General features: G+C 44.1%; 2 long non-coding RNA genes across 3 annotated transcripts in view; one reads left to right on the top strand and one right to left on the bottom strand.

Annotated features, from left to right (window-relative positions):
- Positions 1-949: 949 nt before the first annotated feature.
- Positions 950-8,742, bottom strand: LOC122161943. Its single transcript, XR_006169357.1, has 3 exons — positions 8,696-8,742; positions 2,792-2,933; positions 950-1,252 (listed from the first exon to the last, which is right to left on the bottom strand). It is a non-coding gene; the product is annotated as an uncharacterized LOC122161943 (long non-coding RNA).
- LOC122161942 overlaps positions 8,059-21,112 on the top strand; it is a 33,833-nt gene continuing 20,779 nt past the window's right edge. The window contains exons 1-3 of one of the 2 annotated variants that reach the window (XR_006169355.1): positions 8,059-8,199; positions 10,289-10,473; positions 11,893-14,386. This is a non-coding gene — a long non-coding RNA (uncharacterized LOC122161942). Of the gene's footprint in view, positions 8,200-10,288; positions 10,474-11,892; positions 14,387-21,112 lie in introns of those variants that run through there. The other variant, XR_006169356.1, reaches the window with a different exon arrangement.

Here is a 21,112-nt window from a genome sequence, read left to right as displayed (position 1 = left end):
TCCCATTGCTTTCGGGTGGCCAAGATGTGCTGAGCTGTGCACACAGTGCCAGAGGTTTCCCTTCTGCTGGCCTCTCCCACTGCTTGGTGTGATGCACGCTGGCCTGCGGGACTGTCTGTGACAGCACTGAGAAAAAAAGGAGTCTCTAAACCTGAATTAATCATTGTAGCAAAGGCTCCCTCTGCCTTCAGCTCTGCAGTTCTCTCCATGAGGAAGTACCAGGGGGGAAGGGAATGGGGAGATTTTCTCACCAAAAATTCTGCATGAGCCTCCTTGGCTTACTCCCACAGCCCAGCAGATCAGGAGCCAAGGGAAATTGCCATGTCCTTGGGGTTTTTCTCAAGCTGAAAAGAGTGACCTAGCTTAGAAATGAACAGAAGGAAGTGAGAAGGGAAGCACTGGGAAGAGATCCTGACATCACCCTCAGGACACTTCATGTGAGAAGCAGGACTAGGACAGTTGGCTAAAGTGGAAATTTTAATTTCAATTGAAATTTGGCTGTTCTAGAATTCTAGTTCTGCCTTTATTTTCTTCCTCTCAAAGATAATTGTATGCTGTGCATTGCAGTACACCGGCAAGCACCACTGATAATTACAGATCTGACATCAGTAATTAATGTCCTAACTGGTTCCATCCTGCATGTGATACTACCCAATGTGTGACAGAGGGCTAATTCATCAGAGCAGCAGGAAAGCTGGTCCCATTATTTACATACAGGAGAGGGCAAGCGGTTGCTGGAGAGAAAGGGCAGAAAGGAAACTCAGCAGGGAGAAGTCCCTACTGTCTTGCTCAGATGTGATCTTAGAAATGACAGGCATCATTAATAAAATAAAAACAACCATTTATTATTGATTTTCTTGCAATTGAGTATTCCTGAATAGCCCAAGTGAATATACATATATATACAATTTGGTTTGCATTGTGCATTTTTGTTTTTCGCTTGTTTTCAGTGGGTTTTGTGGTTTTTTGCAAGCAGAAAGGTAAAAAAAAAAAAGAAAATTCATTTCAGCTCAAAAAGGTTTCTTTCCCTATCTGCAAAGAAAATTCCTCAAGAACTTAAAAGCATCTTTAAATAAAATGCATTATGAAAGGCAGCAGTTCAAATGAGCTTAACATTTTTTACGTATAAAATTCCAGAAGCTGCTTGCAGAGACAGATTTGTCAGACTCGAGGTCACATTGTCAGTGGTGAGGGAACCGAAATTCATCAAAGTCTAGTTATAAGTCAAGCCTTCAATTAGTGTTCCGTTATCCTAAAAAGAAAGGAGAATGCTAGTAAGGCTGGGAAGTATTCAGTATGTGCATGAATCTGCGTGCTTTTACGTGGATATTTAATGGGAGTAGGTCTTTATCTTTAAAATTCCTATTTGAGCAGAGATTTAACTAGACCTTTGCCTTCCTCATGCTGTGAGAAAGGAGTGTGATAGGGCTTTATTGGTGAGACATGTGCATTCAAAGTGGAGCGTGGCATTTAAAATCCCTTGGGAACCTTGTTTGATCGGTTTCTCCCTGATAATGTTTGCGTTGCTCTTCTGTGGCTCTCTTGTTGTTTCCTCGCTTTGACAGTCATTTCATCTACTCACCAAAGAGTATTTTTTATCTATTTATTTTTATGAATTTGCTCCAGAGGATTTGTTTATTAAAATAATTGGACCAGAGAACAAAAGAGCAGGAGATTTCCCCTCTAGACAATTGAACTTTAGTTAAATGGAATTATGGAAAGGAACAGACTTCTTTCTGGTTTTTGTTTTGTGAGCTGGAAGTGGGCATTGGTTGGTGGGCATCACCATCAATGGGTTGTACCAACAGTGGGTGGCAACCAGCCCGTGGCCGGGGGTTGGAATTAGATGATCTTTGATGTCCCCTCCAATCAAAGACATTCTGATTCTGTGATCATTTCTTGCCTTCATCAGCCTTTTTTCTGCATGTGTCCCCCTTTCTTGTGCACCTCAGCTGATGCACTACAGCAACAGCCCAAAAGTGAATCTTCTGCTCTGGGTGGAAACACATGAACACTGACAGTGGTAGAGCTGCAAAGATGCACCAGATGCACAAACCATGATGTCTCCTATAATCACAGCAGCAATAGACGAATGACATAAAGGAGGATAACTTTAACCCATCCACCTACAAACATGCATTCATCATTGGTGACTGGGTATGACCAAGGCAGATCACGCTGTCTTGGACAGCAGCATTTTGTACAGACAAGGGCAGATCTCCTTGAGAAGCAGCTCTCTGCCCTCATCTCCTTTGTTTTGGTTTCTCACCAAGTACACCGAGTTCAAAATCTCCCAGCTGTCATTCTAAGCTGTGCTGCAAAGTGGACTTCTACTTGCCTGGGAGATGTCCTTCCCCTTTGCTGTCACAGATGCTTTTTTCTGAAGGGAGGCAGCTGCCAAGCAGATATCAGAAATGCCTGGAAAACCCCCTGAGTGCCCTTCTCAGGAGCCTTCAGCTGCTGAAAATTACCCCAGAATGGGTGAGAACCAGCCTCAGCTTTTCAGAACTACACTGATTTATTTTGCTTTCTCTCACTTTCAGACACTCACAACACACTTAGATTCAACATTTATTTTTACACATACACAAATCACTGGCATACACCAAACCCTGCTCTTTTCACCACTGGCTCTGTGTCAATCTTATTCTTCATTCACCTTTTAAAGATGAAAGCTATATGTATTTTTAATCTGACAAATTCTTTTGTTTGGAGGAAAGGCAGAGATGTCATCATGATTTCTATTTTTTGCAGTTTGCTTAGGGAGCACTCTGCTGGGCTTTCCACTTACATCTCATTAGCAAGTCCTATTGGGTAAGCTCTGCTTTGTTCCTGTGGACACAACACCCAGTAGCATTTTGAATACATTAAGCTTGCGTCTCCCAGTATAGCTTCATCTAACAACAAGCCCATCTTCAAGCCGTGGGGCTGCTCTGCAAAACAAATTAAAGAAAGTGAGATGCATCTGTGGAAGGCAAACTAAGATTTGGGGAAAAGGACTGGCAAGGAGACAGCAAAGCTGGGAGCATGGCTCATAGGTTTCTGCAGTGCTGCAGAGCTGCTGACTACTTAAGGTTGTCTTCATAGTCATGTTGATAGAGTTCCAACGTCAATCTTCTGTAGCAAGAAATAGATTCCAGCAAAAATAAAGTTCTTTGCTGATAAATTAAACCAGATTTTCAAGAGGTTTTGGCAAAATATATATGAGGACTTTCATACATCACTGTTACATTAGCTAGAAGGTGTGATATTTTTTTCTCTCACGCTCTTAAGTGGCAGAGCTGGGCTAGCAAAAATTCAAATATAGACCAAGCTTAAGCATGCAAGTTGTATTTTACCATTACTCCTCAAGCTGTGAGTATGGCACATTCAAGATCACTTCACTTCCACAAGCAGCAGATGAAATGAAACATCCATTAACTTTTCATGCACAGAAAGGGTAATAGTGGCTGCAGAAAGGAGCTGACAATTTATTTGAATACCAGTCATTGCAGCATGGTTACAGCAGTGTTAGGGCCGTACTGCAGCCAGCAGTCTTTAGAGTGGGAATTTTGCCTCTCTGTATGCATCAAGGTTTGTGAAATGCATCAAGAAATGATCTCCTGACAGTTTCTAGAGTCAAGTCCTCAAGCAGGAAATGTCTTTCCCCCGAGCTATCACTGTTCCTCATCTGGAGCTGTGGCTTACATGAGCTATGCTCTCCTATTTGCTAACTGGAACTGGTTAGATTCTTAATCCTGAATGCCCATCGCATTTTTCCTTTGTTTTTGAAGGTCACCACTCAAGAAGATACTGTCATGTATTTGAATTCAACCAGGTGATCATTATTATATTTTGGTGTAAATAATAATACTTTCCATCCTAAAAGTGAGCCTTATACTTTATTGCTGTATCGTATTCCATACTGATGTCTGATACATAGGGTAAATATGCTTCTGGTGGAGTCAGAAACTTAATCTTAATTGCGTAGCACTCTTAGTATGAGCTGTGTTGTCTCAAGTCAAGCAAAGCCCATTCTGAGTGCTTCTAGAGCGTTCTCCAGACTGCAGGGTCTGCTTATAAGGATTTTCTATTACTCTCCTTCATCTGCCCTTGCAACAGCCCGAGTTTTTCTATGCCCCTCTCTACACCCCAAGCTGGGAGTTGCTCTCCCTGCAAGTTTGCCATCCTCCTCTCCTTCAAAATTCCTTCTCAGCTCACGCTGCTGCTGGGAAGCTCATTTGCTCTGACCCATCCTTGAAGGGAAAAAAAATGAGGGAAGGGAAAGGACACAAAGCAAAGCTATGTATGGTGTGATCACTGGAAGTCCTGGGGCTTTTTGCCTCTGCTGTGATGCTTGTCTCCCTTTGCTGAAAGACGCTCTGGGCAGGGACTCAGTCTCCATCCCAGCAGGCAGGCTCACAATGACAGGAATCCAAATTCTAGATGGCATCCTGTCTCTGGAGGGACTCCCAAGGCTTTCAGTTCATTGCCAAATTCACTGCAGCCTTAACCCCTGACGAAGGAGCTCATTCCAGGCAAGCACCAAGAGAAGGCGCAGAGCAATCCAGCTTTAAACAGCCATGCTATTATAGCAGTTGCTCTGCATCATTTCAAATAAAATGTACTTTAAAAATACATAAGTATTAACAAAAAAAAAAAGGGCTTCAGTGACTTGTTAAAGAAAGATGAACTAAACTTTGGATATAAGGAAAAAGGTTTTTACAATAAAGGTAGTGAGGCACTGGCACAGGTTTCCCAGAGAGGTGGTAAATGCCCCATCCCATTCAAAGTTAGACTGGGAGGGACTCTGAGCACCTGATGGAGCTGTAGGTGTCCCTGTTCACTGCAGGGAGTTGGACTGGATGACATTTAGGTCTCCCTTCCAACTCAAACAATTTTATGATTCTAAATATCATGAAAAGGCAAAATAAGTTTGCACTCAAATTCAACTTATGGAGATATTAACCAGTCAAAGGGAAAAGTTACACGAACAGATCCCCACTTGGTCTCTGTTACACGAACTTGAGCAGCAGGGAGGTCTGCAGGCTGCCTCATGATGGGGAGCTGTGGATGGCCTTGGCCAAGAGTCTCTGCTGCTGTTGGGCATTGGTTGTACGTGGACTGTGCTGGGCAGTTAGGGTGCAAATACTTCCCAGCCAGGACTGTCACCATGCATTCACAAGGTGCCAAGCAAGAAGGCCCTGAGTTATTTTGGTTCTGGTCACGCAATAGGAAAAACTAATGATGTCCTGAGTTAATGCATGAAGATTGGGTGTTACAGGTGATGTGAAAAGAGAATATAGCTAGGAGGCCCTACTTGTATATTTTTTGCATCTGCAAGAAGCCCTGGGCTGCAGCTGAAAAACAGCCACTTGTGTTAAAAAAAAAAAAACAAAACTATATAGCTATTTTTATGGCACAGAGTTGTTTTGGACAGGATATGAAGAATATTAAATCTGATTGAAAATATAAGAACAGCCGAGGTGGGAAGGATGCAATTATTCAAATTGTAGCTTGGCCAGGATGCCACAAATACCTGGGATAAAGTGCCACCAGGCTGTCGATTCCCTTCAGTGTCCAGGACACGGATCCAGCAGCCCATCAGAGATGGCACCTCCTCCACTGAAGGACTGCAATATACTTTCCATTTCACTTAACAGTCTCCTTCTCCAAAGTTGCCTAAGCCCCAACTTATTACCTTGCAATAGCTCCCCAAAACTATGTGGCTGGAGGAATAAATGACATCCTTAAATTCACATGATACATGTGATGAGTTCTAAAGCCTCTTTTTTTCCATGGGATGGGAACATATAGTCTTTGCACAGCTAGTTCTCACTGGATTCTGCTCCTGGTTGTGCTATTCACTGGCTCTCCCTGAGAGAGAAAGGGTTTGCAAGAGTAAGCTGACAAACCCATCTCTGGGTAAAAGAAATCTTTTTTCCTTTTTCACTAGAAGCAATTCATGGTTCTATATCTGAAAGCTGCTTTTTATTGAATATATAATTACTACAATCCAGAAATGGCCTCCAAAGTGCCACGAAGTTGCATTTAAAATATATGTTAATCTTTACATCACATACGGCCTTCTTGTTTCCTGCGTTTACAATTCCTTCCACTCATAAGAACTGTTTTTTATTTACACCTCTGTGAAAACAGAATCAATTCCTCCATACGCACTGTTGCATATTCTTTGGAGAGAATATATTGATTGAAAAGCCTTCTACCAGTCTTATTAATCTCAAGCAGTATTGACTATGTACAGTTGCATGTACCAGTTGTACATGTGGAAAACTCACAAAATAACAATATCAATAATATTCTTTAACAGAAACAATCATTTTATAAATAATGAATGTGCTATATTGAATTCTACTGATATTTGGGGCACTTTTTTACTTTTACAGGCTCTGTGTCCAACTTTGTTGACACCAATATAAATAAAAAATAAATCTGTTGCATTCAACGCAGTTACATTCGTGCTAGAGCCAATATATGAGAGTCTTAGAGCAGTCGTTTGTCAAATGAGAAAGTAGGACATAGCATAAGTACCATCTGTGGAGGGTGATTCATAAGACAAGAATGCAGCATAATCAGTTAAATAAATACTACCCTTGTGCTTTGTACTCTAAATGGACCTTACTCCAGCACAAATCATAATGCAAGGTCAAAGCAATTGCAGTGGTGTGTAGAATTTGCTATTCTGATTCTTAGAACTATGAGGAATTAACTCGCTTTAAGCTGGAGCAAAGCCAGAGGCATGCATCTATTCTTCTCCACATTCAACAGGAGCTTAATTTTTGCCTGGAGGGACATAGAGCAGGTCTTAACAAATCAGCTGAACTCAAGCTGTGAGTTTTTGAGACAAGACATCAGCCAGCTGTGCCTTGGTCATGCTGGGTCAACGCATGGCTGTAGTGGGAGAAGTTGGCTCCCTGTGTATGGCCAATGGCACAGTTCCCCCCGATGTAGGATGAACAGAGACGGTCTAAAAAGATTCCTGTGTAAACAGAGCTCAAACCTGGCCCAAGCTTTTGAACAAACCTGCCTTGGTTTGCTAGATGCATGACTTAGTGGGTGTTTCTGAAGCTTGCAGGAGTGTCCCAGGTCCAGAGGTGAAGGCAGAGGTGAAGGGACTGCAGCAGCAAAGGTGCAGAGTGAAGGCATCTCCAGACCTCACATTTGCAGGTTGGAGCCTGCTGGGGGAGGATGTGACCACAGAACGTACTCAGGTCAGGAGAGGAGGGGGAAAGAACAAAAGCAGTGCTTGATTGTTATGTGGTGAATGAAGATTGTGACTTATGGGCAAATATGTTATACCCATGATCCCTTCTTTCTGCCAGACTTGGATTTTCTAAGGCGTCTGCTTTCTGTGTTCTCAATTTGGGAGGAGAAAGCTGTGCTTTTGGTAATTGTGACTCAGCAGAGTTGTGATATCCTTCAAAAACAGAAACTAAAGCAATAAATACCTCAGCAATGAGCAAGTCCTTTAAACAGTTGCTTTAAAAGGTATGAGAATATTATATTGAAAGACACCACGTACTTTTTTTTCCCCCTCGCTTTATTATTATTTGAATCATCATAAGCCCTAAAGGTCACTACCAAGATTAACATTCAACATCACCAAGCCGTAGTGAAGCCAAAACCCTATTCAAGACAGGTTCAAAATGTCAAGTAATGAGAATAGAAAAAGGACCTGCAGGAAAAAGGGGCTGTGATTGTCTGAGGATTACAACGTGAGCGAGCAGCAGACCGAGGAAGAGACCCGGCGTCCTGCAGCTGAGAGCTGTGATTTTTCTTCCAGATTGCACAGCCTCTCTGTTATCTTTTCAGATCAGTTTCGTTGCCCTTTAGCTATTGTCACCCTCAGACCCAACACCATTTCTGACTGCGCTGGCCTTGTGCCAGAAGAAAGCGCTCTTTAGTTATTAGCATCAGAGGAGTTTCTGAAGATGCAGTGCTTTAGTTTAGCACTCCTGAGTTTCAAGTCCTTCTTTAGCAGGGCCTTGGTTGGGGTGTGCCACTTTGGACCAGCTCCCTCCTCATTTTGATGTGGCTAATCACAGCTGGAATGACTCATACGTGCAAGCAGGGCTGGGAACCATCGGATCTCCCTCTGAATTTCTAGAACTCCTTGTTCCTGCTTGTTCCAACAATAACAAAGGAAAAGGCCTTTCTTTGGTGGCATTTTGGCTTTCTGCTGCAGTGAATCATGGAGAGGTATGTAGTAATGAGAGGAAACTTTTCAAAACTCATTGGCACTGGAAGGAGGCAAGTGTTTATTTTAACCCAGCTTGCTTACATTTTCCCCTCTCTTTTACAATTCCATTTGTAAAACATAATGTAAATTCCTGACATAGTCTTAAATGTGCAAAGAGGGCAAGCTTTTAGAAACTGCATTGGATATTCAATTCTACATCTACTAAAATGCAAAATACTAAACCAGATTCCAGTATTCAGGCACTGTCTGAAGGACAAAGGATGTTAAAAACATTACAAATGAGCTAGCTTAATTTTTCAGTTTGTGATGGATTAGCTTTAACATGCATTTTAATTTGTAGTTGGATTTTATCAGCTGTAGACAAAGTTTGATAATCTCTTCTTGTTTAATTAACACAATCCTCTTAGGAGAGAGAAATGCACAGACAATAATAATTCTGTACGTTTTATGACAGTTTCACACTGACAACCTGAAATATCTTTCTTTAAGACATACCTATGTGGGATTCTTTCAGAAATCTTTGCCTTCTCTGCTCGTAGTGGATGTCTGTGAATATGAGGGAAAAGAGAGAGGGAGCTCACATTATAAAGTGTTACCTCTGCGTAAAGAGCCAAGAGAATGTGTAAACAGACTGCATAAATAGCAGCCGGTTCCTTAGAAACCAGCAGGCACACCCTTAGAGACTCAGCTCTGTTACGCTCTTAAAACGTGAAGCAACTCATCCCCAGTGGGGCTTTACTCTGCCTTTTCCCCATCATCATGCCATGGATGAGATCTGAATTCATCCCTTATTTCCCTCAGCGTTGGCTGTCTCTGCACAGGGGCTCACTTTTTGCTGCTGGTACAAAGGGAAGAAACTTCCTTGCCTTTGTGAAAGTTCCAGCCACTAGCTCCATCCTTTCTGCATTGCCTACATAGGCATGAGTTTATGATTGGACTTGATGATCTTATTGATCTTTCCAACCTTAATGATTCTGTGATTCTATGACTGATTCTCTGCACTGATGTGCTGGGGGAGACGAGTCACCTCCAGACCAGGAGCACCCAAAAGATACATTTTGGTGCAAGAACAGCATTGTTTCAAAGTTGAATATCAGCAAATCAGCTTTAGCCTCTGGAAACACAGGCCATGTGTCGTGTACACACACACGTGTTCAGCCATAGAAACCTGACATAAATATTTCAGTGCATATTTTACACTGCAAGGTTTTTTAGGTCAGGCTTTAAGAGGATTGAATATATTTTTTCCCACTTGTGTTTTCCTTTGACTCTGCTTTTAGAAATCAAAATCTTCCTCTTTGATTCCTTCAAGCCCTAATGGCAAGTTAATGTTATTGTGATAACTTGGGCTGTGCCTTTGGATCACATCAGAGTACACTTTTATTGCTGCTCCATCCCCAGCCCCAGGAGGCTGCTCTCTCTTGGGCTGTTGTCCATCCTGCCCTGCAGTTTCCATGCTGGAGAGCTCTGCTCAGGAGAGGGGTCATTCTGGGCCGTGGCTTCAGTTTGCTCATCCTGATCTCTTGGTGGAGCAACTGTGCTGTGACATTTGTGCTGGTTTATATCCTCTGCAATCAAATCTTGATTAAAACTCGTATTTATTGGGTTCCATCTGAGTGTTCCTCAATTTATGACAAATCCTTGATAAACCAGCACTGAATGAATTGAACCTTGCTTTCACCTGGCTCGCAGTCTGCCCTGATCAGGAGCAATCTCCTTGATTTGACCCTCTCTGAATGTCGTATTTTGATCTTGAAAATCCCAAAGCCTCCTTAAAAAGTTTCAGTGTTCCGCCACATTCGAATATTCAAGATTGCAAGTGATGCAAAGCAGGAGGGCTGCTTGGTGCTGATGTGTTCCCTGCAGGGAGCTGGGCTCTTAATGGGGTGTAGAGCAGCTGCTGGACTGGGAAGAGGCATGGGGGCATCCAGCCATAGAGCTGCCTCCATCCTCTGCCACGAAGCTGAATGTCCTTGTGAGTGCAGTGCTGGAAATACTGCAAGGAATGCTCTTGATTAATTAGCTGTTAAAGCCTGGTTCCTCGATATTGTCTGATTCACACTGATGCCTCTGCCTTCTGTTCTCCAGAATTTTACCTTTGAAGTAACTTATTTGAAAAGTCATACTCTGCGTGCTGAGGCTCGGTGGACTGGGATCGCACTTCTTCACTTCCTCACGTCTCCTGATTATTCTTCTCTGGATCAAAATATGCATATATTGTTGCATTCCTTTGCTTAATCTCAGCAGGAAACTTCACTTTAAAGCACCTTCAGGTAATTACCACCCAGCCCTTCCAACGGCAGCGTTTCTGACATGGGACACGGCTTCCTGCATGTCAATATCCAGATCAAACAGCACTGAGGTATTATTTCATCTTCTGGCGATGCTTGCGCTACTCCTGCATCAGGACGATGCCTGAAGAATGAGCTTTCCCTGTGTTTGGAGACCCCAGAGCAGAGTTTATCACTCGGAGCAGTGATTTATCACTGTCCACGGGGGATAAGGGGCCAAGGGAGGGTTCTCCCTGTAGGGTTCCCAAAGAAGGGCTGGAGCCCAGGATGGAGCTTTACGGATAATAGCAAGTGTCCTTGCTTTTATTTGGGGTAGAACAGTTTATTCATCTCCTGTATATACTGAGCAAGAGTTTATTCCCTGTCTTTATTCCTCTGTATTCCACTGCTTTCCTGCTTTGTGCAGTAATGATGTGCTAAGGCTCCCTGAGCTGTTTTTAGGCAGATCTTGCTGTTGGTTTACCTGTTTTTCTGCTGGCTGTGGTTGACAAAAGGAGTTAAGGGCTTCATTTGTAGAAGTGCTGTGATCCTGTGCGCAAGCAAGATAGAAAACCCGAGAATTCTGCTCACAGTGAATCAATTCCTGCCTTTTCCCATCAGCAAATATTATTACCATTATTATTATTATTAATTAAATGTTAGGACTATCAAGCAGTGATTTGCAGTGCAAGCATTAGGAGGCACAACTGAGCTCAGCTGACTTGATCCAGCAGAGGCAATGTGTGCATGCTAATGATTTCATTTCCTTATTTGTGTCCTGATATGCTTTGAAAGATAGATTAATGTTCTTTTATCTGATATCTGATGAATACCTTACATCCTCCATTAGGAACTCACCCTCTTCCCAAAACTGTTGCACACATCAGTCACTAGGAACAGTTAGAAATGTGCTGGTTAGAAATGTGCTGGTGCAGGGAACTGTAGTCTTCAGAGCTACGGATTATTTGATAATAGGAATTCTTTCCTTTTCACGCCTATGTGTGCAGCTACAACACTGTTTATATTCAGCTGATGAGCTTCAGTTGAAATATTTCTGGTATAAGTAAGAATTCACAGAAAAGTAGTTGCACATCTTGTGTTTTTTTTTTTTATCAGCACTTATATAGGAGGCTGTGTCTTTTACTAGTGTAAATAAACGGAATGATTGATGCTCCCTTGACATTTAGGGGCTGTCTTAAATGCAGTGCTAACATTTTCTCAACACAGCAACTTTTCTGAGAGGCATTTTATTTTGCACAACAAAAACGGGTTTTCTGCCTTGCCTTGCACACCCTCCCATCTCCATGGGCACTGTAACAGCCTTCCCCAGGAGGAACAGCCAACAGCAGCAGCTGCAGCTTTCAGAGCTGTGATAGAAAACCCAGTCTACACCATTCATAATAAAGATTTCTCTTTTTCTAGATGGTAAAATGTAAGAAACCACCACGTGGGGACAGCTGTGGGGTCCATCCCATCCATTGCCTGCTCCAGCAGCAGCCAGCACCAGGTGATGCTGTGAGCCCTCCAGATGTGTACTGCTGTAGCCCATCTCCAAGAAGCTGTTCTTCCCCATCATCCTCATGGTCTGATAGCAGTTACTGGTTTGTCAGAGGCAAACCACTGAGCTTTGCCCTGTGCTGTGGTTCCCTGTGCAGAAATGCAGGAGTAAGGGTTGCAAGCAGGTTGGCCCTCATGTTGACCACTAAATGCTGGGCTGCTTTACATGTCCTGATATGCCACTGGGTTGCCAAGTCACAGACATTGCCAAGATTAATGCAGGATGCATGCTTTTAGCAGCAAAGTCTTGCCCTACCTGTCTTTGCTTTCACATCCACACTCAGAAAATGAAGATAAGAATCCTCAATTCCCTCTGGACAGAACAGTGAGAGGTGTTTATGTGTCAAGCCCAGGGAACACAGAATTGTAAATATTTATTATGTTGCTAGGGAGGAAGAAAACAGACTGGAGGTGGTGACAGGAGGAAAGTGCCACTTCAAGTCCACCTAATGAATGCCAAAGTCCGGGTCACTGTCAGCCTCTGCTGCTCCATGGGAAATACTATTGCTCCTTTATTTTGTGTTACAGTAAGCTGAGGTTTGCAAGCACAGAGAAAGAGGTGGTCCTGGCCTGAAAGAGCTTTCTGTGCACCTGAGCAAGAGATGAAAAGCCAAGGAGAATGAGGTGACAGATGAGATGGTACAAGGGCAAAGCCCAGTCTCCTGCACCTCTGCCCATGTTCCATAGGAGCAAGCTCTTCCTCCAGCAACACACTGCACTAGGGAGATGATGGCTGAGACACACTGTCTAGGAATGTCCTTCTAAATGTTTTGTTGATGATGGTGCATCAAATGGCCAACTCTATCCAATGGGGTGTAGCAAAGCTCTATGGCAATGCTTGTATTTTTCCAAGGATTTTTTCTTGCATTTCTGCTCTGAATGCAGCCCAACAGTCCCCACATAGCCATGTGCTGTGGGAATGTCCTCCCAGGGCCTCCCAGTCCCAGATCCCAGGAATGGGATCTGCCATAGGTACTGCTGTGCTGCTGCTGGGAATGCCAAACCATCCCAGCCAGAGCTCTTCAGTGCCAAGGAGGGTTTGCACGGAGGTTTTAAATGGCACTATATCCAATACATTTTCAAATTAAGTATAAATTAAAAAAAAAAGTCAGAGCAGGATGATAAAAGTGGCCAGTAGTCTACTTCCAGTTTTAGAGTGCAATATTTCTGACAGTAAGTGTAGGTTTGTGGACAAAAGATCTTGTGATTTATTGAGCCATTAATTAATTAGGAGATTAAAGTAGGAGTAGCAAAAAAAAAAACCCAAAAAACAAAAAACCTTAGAGTTAATTATAAATGTTGTAAAAGAGTGTAAGAAGATTCCTAATCCAGCTCACCCTTTATTCTTCCACAAAAACATTTAAAATACATTGAACTTTAAACCTGCTAAATCCTCTTCAGCAAAAAGACCTTAAACATACATAGAGACTGTAATGGCCTTTCTTAGTCAGGTCAGATCTAACTGTGCAAAATACAATTTAAGCACTGAAATCTGTCTGCATCTCAGTTGCACTCCTCCTCCTCTGCATGCCTGAACTGTGCTCCTCACTGAGACCTTCCCATCCTGGTGCCTGCAGTTCTTCCACCCGTTCTCCTTGACATATCCTCTGTGATTCACATCTCTTTCTCTTCGCTCCTTAAGGGCCAGCTCCCTGCCCTCACATCATTGTTAGAAGGCTGTGTGGTTCCTGATACCTATCCCTCCAACATCTTCACTTTTGTGAAACAAGAAAATCCAATTCTTATCTTTTGCTAAGAGTTTTGTTCCTATTTCCCACAGGACTTTTTTTTTTTTAGCAGCTTAATAGCCACAAGCTCTCTCTTTGCACTTGATAATCCCTTTGATCTTCTTCACTCATTGCTCGGCAGAGTGCCATAAAGATGGTACTACCTTTAATCTTTTTTGCCATTGATCAGTAATATTTCTGTCCGCTGCTCCTCTGTGATTCGTTTGCTGAAATTGCCACTGCATTTCCTCTGCGTGTTCTTGGAGGAAGTGTCATAACAAGGGTAGGGTTTCAGGAGAAGATCACAGTTGCTGGAATGAGCACTGTTTGAGGAGAAAGGTTATGCCCAGTAGTAACAATATCAGAGGTGTCACATATATGTGCTGTGGGTTATTTTTCTAAGAAAACGTTGTCTGATCTGTCTGTAAATGGCTTGAGGATAAAGTTGCATCCTATTACAAGACAAATACGATGTTTACAGGAGCAAATCATAACAAATTCAACCAGAGATCCAAGAGAGCACCTTGCTTTCCTTTTTCATGAACTTGGGCATTGCCCAGAGCAGATGAGCTGATGATGTGCCAGGAGATAACAAGGGCTGCAAAGTAAAACCCAACCTTTCTTCCACATTATCATTGCCAACAGCACCAGCAATAATAATAATTAAAAATAAAAAAAAAAAAAAAAAAAAAAAAAAAAAAAGCACTGAAGAAAGTGAGACCAGCAGGACTCAGAGCTTCACAAAAGGGAGGCACCAGATCAAGGAGCAATGCTGTGCATATCTTTATTATCCTGGATATAATTACGCTTCACTATGATTGTGCCTCACCCATTGCATTTTGCATACAGATTTTTAATCTTCTGCACTGTGAGGACGGTAGGGAGAAGAGGGAGAAGATTTGGTTTTGCCCGTCTTAAGTATCTGGAATCTGCAAAAGTGTAATTCAAATGAGTCAGAATTTTGAATGCTCTAAGGAACAACCGCAGTTACAGACTTTTATGAGACTGAGATTGCAATGCAGAAGTGGGACAAATGATTTTATGTTAATCTGATAATTGTTAAAAAAGGATAGAGCCTGAGGTGGTGCATTCTGCTCACGGTCTGCTGTGCTCTGTAGGAAATGGAAGAGGGTCTCCAAGACCTCATTTAAACTAATAAAGAACTTTTGGCTTGTTTGAATTCCAAGCAAGTAGGAGCCATTTGCATGACTGAAGGTCTTGCATTCCCCTCGGAAGGAGTCTCTTCCCTGAAGCCTTGTGTTAGGACTTATTTTGTAACCAGCAGCAAAGCCGCTTTTCTCTACCAGCTCAGTGGCTTCTCATGCTGACATGCCAGTTTGTGATGTATAGCAGAGTGTCATCTGCACAGAGAGAAATTCTGCTCTCCACTCCCTTTGCATTTATACCTTGTGTCTATGAGTTATTGCATATTTTCCCGGCCAAGGTCTTGATTGCCTGAGAAAAAAGTAATGGATGTATGGGAAATTCCTATCCAGCTTCTCCCCAGGATCTTGAAGTTGGCTATTCAAAACATCCACCCATTTCATGTAGAAGAGAAGTAAGGACAGTGCTTAATACACTACTTAAATTCACTTCTTAATCCCAGACAATTCAGTTCTATAAGGCAGTGAAGCCCTCTTACTCCCAACCTCCTCCTCAGGATAATTACCACTGCTGCCACTTTTGTCACCTTCACACCTGGAGCTCCAGCCACATAACTGATATCTTCTAAAAATGAGACACACTTCATCTAAAGGGAAAGGTGAGGGGGATCTGCCAAGATCGCGCAACTCAGCAGGGCTAAAACTTGCAATTTGCTGGGTCCCAGTGCAGCACCCTCTTCTCCCAGATAAGGGTGATAGGATAATAGGTAATTGATTCAAGTTGCACCAGGAGAGGTTCATGTTGGGTGTTTGGAAGAATTTCTTCTCTGGAAGAGTGGTGAGGCGCAGGCAGAGCTGCTCAGAGAGATGGGGGAGTCACTGACCCAGGAGGTATTCAAGAAAAGTGGAGGTGTGGCACAGAGGGACGTGGTTACTGGGCACAATGGGGATGGGCTGAGTTGGATTTGGTGATTTAGAAGTCTTTTCCAACCTTAATGATTCTATGACTCCATGATCAAGAAGGGGCAGAAGTAGAGGTGATGCAGGAGCAACTCTGTACTTCTGTATGTTCCTCAGCTTGGAAAAAAAAAATGAGGGGTTTTCAGGCAGACCAAGATCCCAGCTGGGACCTGAAAAGTGCAATCCCAGCACAGTTACAGACCAGAGCTGGGGTGGTGAAGGCCGTCCATCTGCCCACAATCCACTGGATCACTGTCAGCCCCACTGTGCTGCCCACCCTGGCAGGCAGAGGCATGATCAACTGTTCAGCAAAGCTGCAGGGTTCACTTTTAGCATCATTTGCTGTTTCTTGAATTATTTACTGCAATTATGCTGCTGATCCACAGACGCATTGCTGCTGTGCATCATATCCAGATGTCTGCTAAAGCACTCCCAGGGCCAGATCCTAATTTTAGCTCCATCTGCAAAATATTGTCCTCTGGACTGGGGCCCTCTTTCTGTTTGTGTTGAACTCTGCAGCTAAGCAGACTGCTGCTTTGCAGAGCTCAATTCGGTTCCTTTAACAAAGGGATCAGTGAAGAGCCAGGTTTTACCTGTGCAAGTTGAAAACAAGGCAGGCCTCCTCAGCATCCCCAAAAAACACAGGAGCCGGAGGTCTGGAGCCAGGGCAGGGACAAGGGGAAAGCTCCTTTGCACTGAGGACATTCAGGTTATGAACAACTCACAAATGCCCAGATAAATCCAAACCTTCTCTGGCATGCATTGGGTAGTTGCTTTGCCTCATCCTTGCTCTGTGTGGGGGAAAAGTCCTGAAAGTGCAAGTCCTAACCAAACCTTTGGGAGCACACAGGAGCTGCAAATGGTCTTTACAGTGCAGAAAGTTTGGGTCACCTTGTGGCCATCTATCACAGGGCAGAAACCTGGAATTTTAATGGTCAGAACAGTGATACTCACGAAAGCTAAAACATAGAATCACAGAACTGTTCAGTTGGAAAGGACCTTTAAAGGTCATCCAGTCCAACTCCCTTGCTATGAACACGGACAGTACAGCCAAGTCATAGAATCATAGAATCATAGAATCACCAAGGTTGGAAAAGACCTAAAAGATCACCCAGTCCAACCGTTCACCTATTCCCAATAGCTCCTACTAAACCATGTCCCTCAACACAACATCCAGCCTTTCCTTGAACACCCCCAGGCTCGGTGACTCCACCACCTCCCTGGGCAGTCCGTTCCAGTGCCTGACCACCCTTTCTGAAAAGTAATACTTCCTCATGTCCAGCCTGAATCTCCCCTGCCGTAGCTTGAAGCCATTCCCCCTGGTCCTATCGCTAATGACACGAGAGAAGAGGCCGACCCCCAGCTCACTACAACCTCCCTTCAGGAAGTTATAGAGAGCAATGAGGTCTCCCCTGAGCCTCCTCTTCTCCAGGCTGAACATTCCCAGCTCCTTCAGCCTCTCCTCATATGGCCTGTGTTCCAGACCCCTCACCAGCCTTGTTGCCCTCCTTTGAACACGTTCCAGGGCCTCAATATCTTTCTTGCAGTGAGGGGCCCAAAACTGGACACAGGACTCGAGGTGCGGCCTCACCAGTGCTGAATACAAGGGAACAATCACCTCTCTGCTCCTGCTTGCAACACTGTTTCTGATGCAAGCCAGGATGCCATTGGCCTTCTTGGCCACCTGGGCACACTGTCGGCTCATATTCAGCCGAGCATCAATCAATACCCCCAGGTCCATTTCCTCTATGCAGTCCTCCAGCCACACCGCCCCAAGCCTGTAGCGTCGCCTGGGGTTGTTGTGGCCGAAGTGCAGGACCCGGCATTTGGCCTTGTTGAAACTCATCCCATTGGCTTCAGCCCAGCTCTCCAGCCTGTCCAGATCCCTCTGTAGGGCCTCGCTACCCCCAGGCAGATCCACACTTCCAGCCAATTTGGTGTCATCTGCAAACTTAGTGAGGGTGCACTCGATGCCCTCATCGAGGTCATCAATAAAGATATTGAAGAGGACAGGCCCCAGCACCGACCCCTGGGGAACACCACTCACAACCGGTCGCCAGCTGGATTTGACTCCATTTACCACCACTCTCTGTGCCCGGCCCTCCAACCAGCTCCTTACCCAGCCAAGAGTGTATCCATCCAAGCCTCTGGATGCCAGCTTCTGCAGGAGAATGCTGTGGGAGACAGTGTCAAAGGCTTTGCTGAAGTCTAGGTAGACCACATCAACAGCCTTTCCCTCATCCACCAGATGGGTCACTAGATCATAGAAGGAGATCAGGTTGGTCAAGCAGGACCTGCCCTTCATGAACCCATGCTGGCTAGGCCTGATCCCCCGGTCACCCTGCACATGCCGCATGATCTCCCTCAAGACGATCTGCTCCATAACCTTCCCTGGCACCGAGGTCAGGCTAACAGGCCTGTAGTTCCCCGGATCCTCCTTACGACCTTTCTTATAAATGGGAGTCACATTGGCAAGCCTCCAGTCATCTGGGACCTCACCAGTCAACAAGGAGCGTTGACAGATGATGGAAAGCGGCTCGGTCACCTCCGCCAGTTCCCTCAGCACTCTCGGGTGGATCTCATCTGGCCCCATCGACTTGTGGCAGTCCAGTTGGAGCAGTAGGTCTCTGACTGTTTCCTCCAGAATCACAGGGGGGTTAGTGTGCTCCCCAGCCGAGATTACCAGGTCAGAGAGAGGAGTATCCTGAGGATAACTGGTCTGACTTTTAAAGACAGACGTAAAGAAGGCATTCAGAACCTCTGCCTTTTCCTTATCCTCAGTAGTCACATTCCCAGCCTCATCCAGCAAAGAGTGGATATTCTCCTTTGTCCTCCTCTTACTGTTAATGTATTTATAAAAGAGTTTTTTATTCCTTTTCACGCCAGTGGCTAGGTTAAATTCAAGCTGGGCTTTTGCCTTTCTGATTTCACCTCTACACATCCTAACAACTTCCTTGTATTCATTTTGAGTGGCCTGTCCCTCTTTCCACAGGCGGTAGATTCTCTTTTTCTCCCGGAGCCTCAGGAATAGTTCCCTATCCCTAAGTCAGGTGCTCAGAGCCCAGTCCAGCCTGACCTTGAGTGTCTCCAGGGATGGGGCATCCACCACCTCTCTGAGCAACCCATGCCAGTGTCTTATCATAAAAAGCTTTTTCCTTATCTCCAGTCTAAATCTCCTTCCTTTTAGTTTGACACTATTTCTCCTTGTCCTGTTTACAACAGACCCTGATAAAGAGCCTGTCCCTTTCTTTCTTAAAACCCCTTTAGACACTGAAAGGAACATCACCAGGACAGGCTGTAATCAAAATGAACTACTAAGCACACTTAAAAAGATGCATCTGCTTAGAGGTAACTATTGATGGAACTGGAGCCAGGAGCTTTGTGCTGATTACAGCCACTCTGTGGGATGGAGCCACATCCAGGAAAAGTGACCACCAGAAAACTGGATTTATTGGGGCAGTTGTGAGTTGGTTTTGATTTTTATTTCTCTGTTTTTCTGAAAAAAAGTTAAGCTTATGGGCTAATTCCAACAGTGGGAAGGAAAGGAATAAATACCACAAAATTCACGAAGCATGAGAGATGGAAAACCCATCCTGTTCTTCTTTGCTTCCCAAATGAAGCAACTGATGCGTGACAAAGCTGTGCCTGTGGGAGCACACCAGGTTTTCCTGGCATGAAGCAGTTTTGGCGTCGGGCTCACATCTCTATTTATTGCTGGCGTTATTATTGACACCAGTGGCAGTTTTATGTATACAACACTTCCCAGCTGAGCTGTCGGGGCCCCGTGCAACTTATTTTCAGAGCAATGCAGGATGCTTGACAACATGGGATTCAAATCCACGCTGCCTGTAAAAGGTATAATTATGGTATGGTGTGTTTATTAATAATAAAAGTTGTGGTGGGGAGCTTTCTGGCTGAACTGCTGTGAGAAACAGGATGCTTCCTTCATCTCCCAGCGGGCCTTCCCATCGCAGGCAGCAATGCTCTAATTAACTTTTGTCAAGTGGTTCATTGAATCTAGCAAAATGGAGCGATCCAGAGGTGCCTACAGATCTGTCAGCTGCTACCTGAAAAATGGGTTTCTGTTCTGCACACGGAAGGGCTTGGGAAGCACTTGCTAATGATCAGTTTTCTAAATGCAGCGTGTCCTGGGACAACAGAGGGAAGGGGCTGATGGATAACTTGAGGAAATGGAGCAAAACCCAAGACTGCCAGGATTCATAAATAAAAGAAACAGAGGGGAGAAAGGAAAAAAGGAAAAAAAAAGGAAAAAAAGGAAAATCTTCCCCATATTGCAAGGCCTTGTGTGCCCAAATAAGGGACACATAAGAGAATCATAGAATGGATCAGTCTAGAAGGGACCTTAAAACCAATCCAGTCCAACCCCCTGCCATGGGCTTGTTGTCCCCTTTCAGATCACCATCCAGCCTGGCCTTGAATGCCTCCAGGAGGGACAGCTTCTCTGGACAACCTAATGCAGAAGGTAGGAATAGTTTCTCACAAGATGGGAGATAATAATGAATTCCAGCAACTGAATATTTAGTTTCCATTTGAGGAAGGCTAAAAAAGCAGCATTATAGCTTTCCAGGAGTCTGCATGCATGTGTAAAACCAAAAACCCTCCATCTGAATCATAAATTCTTATAATCTCTCTGCTCTCACAAATCCAGAGGTTTTCATACAAGAAGAGGCTGTTAAGATCATATCCTCCAGATCAGAGAAGGATCTGAAGGGAACTGAAGGGAACTGATGCATGGCACCCCCATCCCAGATGCAGATCTCCCTCAGCACTGAGCCAAATGCTCAGTTTATACCCAACACCAAATCAGAAACCAGGAACTCAGCATTTCTGCCCTGAGACTCAGCCTATGTCCTCAGAGCCTCCATTTTGGGGTCCAGACCAATCCCAGCACCTGTGGTTGCTTCCCTTATGCCTCATCCTGGGGCATTCCTGCTTGCCTTTCTGTAATGCATCACCACTTTTTTATGAACATGGTCAGATTTCAGCTCTTCTCTGTATGAACCCCAAATCTGCCCTTTTCCAGAAAAGTGAGATCTCAGTAAACCCTGTTTCCATGCAAAGGAAAATTTCTGTATCATTGCATGCAAATACATTTTATGTATTCGTAGTCATCTAGCTGTCTATGCATGTACATCCACGTGTATATATATATACTGAAAAAGAAAATCTGCATTTCTTTGCATCCGTGCATATATGGATATGAAATGTAGATCCTCTTTCAGCTCTCAATCTTGTCATTAGCTCCACAAAATACATCCGTAAAAGTGTATGAAA

Source organism: Centrocercus urophasianus, unplaced genomic scaffold (assembly GCF_019232065.1).
Source record: "Centrocercus urophasianus isolate 14NV4802_14NV808 unplaced genomic scaffold, USGS_Curo_1.0 seq_2, whole genome shotgun sequence".
In the NCBI taxonomy this organism is placed as follows: Eukaryota; Metazoa; Chordata; class Aves; order Galliformes; family Phasianidae; genus Centrocercus; species Centrocercus urophasianus.
Note: the sequence above shows the minus strand (reverse complement) of the source record. Positions and strands in the feature narration are given on the sequence as shown.